At 38.2% G+C, this 3,437-nt stretch overlaps 1 non-coding gene across 1 annotated transcript; it reads right to left on the bottom strand.

Moving 5' to 3' along the window:
• Positions 1-1,508: 1,508 nt before the first annotated feature.
• LOC127746823 (small nucleolar RNA R71) lies at positions 1,509-1,616 on the bottom strand. The gene has a single exon (XR_008008635.1). It is a non-coding gene; the product is annotated as a small nucleolar RNA R71 (small nucleolar RNA).
• Positions 1,617-3,437: the final 1,821 nt, after the last annotated feature.

Here is a 3,437-nt window from a genome sequence, read left to right as displayed (position 1 = left end):
CTAAGTTTGGTGTCTTGTATGCATTGTTTATTTGATCTTAGTTTCATTTTGATTATTCCTCATTATTAAAAATCCAAAAAAAATTTTATTTATGTCTTTTCAAGTCAATAATACAGAGAATTGAAGATTCAGAACATACAGCAGAGGAATTACACAAAAAAGCTGGGCGTTCAAAACGACCAGTGAAGAAGGAAAACTGGCGTTTAAACGCCAGCCAGGGTGCCTGGCTGGGCGTTTAACGCCCAAAAAGGATAGAGTTTTGGGCGTTAAACACCAGAATGGATACCATTCTGGACGTTTAACGCCAGGATGGCACAAGAGGGAAGATTTTGTTTTTTTTTAATTCAATTTTTTTTCAAGTTTTCATAAATTTTCAAAATCAATTTCTTTCATTTTTCAAAATACTTGCTAATAATTAATGATTTGATTCAACATTTCAAGTATGTTGCCTTTTCTGTTGAGAAAGGTTTAATGTCTGAATCATATCTTTTGAATTTCTTGTTAGCCAAGTCATTAATTTTAAAAATAAAATCTTTTTAAATTATTTTTCAATCATATCTTTTCAAATCATATCTTTTTAAAACCATAACTTTTCAATCATATCTTCTCAGTCACATCTTTTTCAAAATAGTTTTCAAATCATATCTTTTTGATTTCTAATTTCAAAATCTTTTTCAAATTTCACTTAATTTCTTTCCCAATCTTAGTTTTCGAAAATCAATTACAATTTTTCAAAATTTCTTTTAATTAATTCACTTTAATTTTCGAAAATTTCTTTTTCTCTTCTCACATCCTTCTATTTATGGACTAACACTCCTCCTCAATGCACAATTCGAACTCTATCTCTCTTGATAAGTTCGAATTCTTCTACCTTCTCCTTCTATTCTTCTTTTCCTCTGACACATCAAGGAATCTCTATACTGTGACATAGAGGATTCCATACTTTCTTGTTCTCTTCTCTTTCATATGAGCAGGAGCAAAGATAAAGGCATTCTTGTTGAAGCTGACCCTGAACCTGAAAGGACCTTGAAGCGAAAGCTAAGAGAAGCTAAAGCACAATTCTCTATAGAGGATCTAACAGAAATCTTCAAAAAGAAGAAGACATGGCAGCCGAAAACAACAACAATGCCAACAATGCAAGGAAGGTGCTGGGTGACTTTACTGCACCTACTCCCGACTTCTATGGGAGAAGCATCTCTATCCCTGCCATTGGAGCAAACAACTTTGAGCTTAAGCCTCAATTAGTTTCTCTAATGCAACAGAATTGCAAGTTCCATGGACTTCCATTGGAAGATCCTCATCAATTTTTAGCTGAATTCTTGCAAATCTGTGACACTGTGAAGACCATTGGGGTTGACCTTGAGGTCTACAGACTTATGCTATTCCCTTTTGCTGTAAGAGACAGAGCTAGGATATGGTTGGACTCACAACCTAAAGAAAGCCTGAACTCTTGGGAAAAGCTAGTTAATGCCTTCTTGGCAAAGTTTTTACCACCTCAAAAATTGAGTAAGCTTAGAGTGGAAGTCCAAACCTTCAGACAGAAGGAAGGTGAATCCCTCTATGAAGCTTGGGAAAGATACAAACAATTAATCAGAAGGTGTCCTTCTGACATGCTTTCTGAATGGAGCATCATAGGTATCTTCTATGATGGTCTATCTGAACTGTCCAAGATGTCATTGAACAGCTCTGCTGGAGGATCTCTTCATCTGAAGAAGACGCCTACAGAAGCTCAAGAACTCATTGAAATGGTTACAAATAGCCAATTCATGTACACTTCTGAAAGGAATCCTGTGAACAATGGGACGAATCAGAAGAAAGGAGTTCTTGAGATTGATACTCTGAATGCCATATTGGCTTAGAACAAAATATTGACTCAGCAAGTCAATATGATTTCTCAAAGTTTGTCTGGAATGCAAGCTGCACCAGGCAGTACTAAGGACGCTTCATCTGAAGAAGAAGCTTATGATCCTGAGAACCCGTCAATAGAAGAGGTGGAGCACATGGGAGAACCCTATAGAAACACCTATAATCCTTCATGGAGAAATCATCCAAATCTCTCATGGAAGGATCAACAGAGACCTCAACAAGGTTTCAACAACAATAATGGTGGAAGAAACAGGTTTAGCAATGGCAAGCCTGTTCCATCATCTTCTCAACGCAACAGACAGAGAATTCTAAGCAGAGCCACTCTGACTTAGCAACCATGGTCTCTGATCTAATCAAAACCACTCAAAGTTTCATGACGAAACAAGGTCCTCCATTAGAAACTTGGAGGCACAAGTGGGTTAGCTGAGTAAGAAAGTTACTGAACTCCCTCCTAGTACTCTTCTAAGCAATACAGAAGAAAATCCAAAAGGAGAGTGTAAGGCCATCAACATGGCCGAATTTGGAGAGGAGAAAGAGGCAGTGAGCGCCACTGAGGAAGACCTCAATGGGCGTCCACTGGCCTCCAATGAGTTCCCTAATGAGGAACCATGGGAATCTGAGGCTCCCACTGAGACCATAGAGATTCCATTAGATTTACTTTTTCCATTCATGAGCTTTGATGAGTATTCTTCCTCTGAAGAGGGCGAAGATGTCACTGAAGATCAAGTTGCTAAGTACCTTTGAGCAATCATGAAGCTAAATGACAAGTTATTTGGTAATGAGACTTGGGAGGATGAACCTCCTTTGCTCACCAAAGAACTGGATGACTTGACTAGGCAGAGATTACCTCAAAAGAGACAGGATCCTGGAAAGTTCTCAATACCTTGTAACATAGGCACCATGACCTTTAAGAAGGCTCTGTGTGACCTAGGGTCAAGCATAAACCTCATGCCTCTCTCTGTAATGGAGAAGCTAGGGATCTTTGAGGTGCAAGCTGCAAGAATCTCACTAGAGATGGCAGACACTTCAAGAAAACAGGCTTATTGATCTATCCATAAACTTGATAACTATGATTTTAGGAAGTTGCACAATCGGCAAAAATTCCTTCCGGCAAGTGCACCGGTTATCGTCAAGTAAAAACTCACAATAGAGTGAGGTCGAATCCCACAAGGATTGGTTGAGTGAGCAATTCGGATTAGAAGTGTGTTCTAGTTGAGCGGAATCAAGATTTGGATGAGAATAGAGGAATGTTAAATTGCATGAATTAAAGGACGAGAAACTAAATTGCTGAAATTAAAAGGGGATCGGGGTGTTGCATGAATTTAATTGCAGAATGTAAATAGAAAGTGGTAGATCAGAAATGGGGAATTCATTGGGTGTTAGGAGATATTGAGATCTCCGAATCAAAACATTTTTATCCCTTCCTCAACCAATGCATTCATTGAATTTTGCTTGGCAATCTTATATGATTGGATCCCAATCCCTTGGCTCACCAATTCTCTCTAAAAACAAACAAATTCCCAATCCCTTGGTTTAAATGTTCATAAGAAGAGATGATGCTCGATCACTGA

The sequence above is a fragment of the Arachis duranensis genome, chromosome 4 (genome assembly GCF_000817695.3).
Source record: "Arachis duranensis cultivar V14167 chromosome 4, aradu.V14167.gnm2.J7QH, whole genome shotgun sequence".
NCBI classification, from domain to species: Eukaryota; Viridiplantae; Streptophyta; class Magnoliopsida; order Fabales; family Fabaceae; genus Arachis; species Arachis duranensis.
Note: the sequence above shows the minus strand (reverse complement) of the source record. Positions and strands in the feature narration are given on the sequence as shown.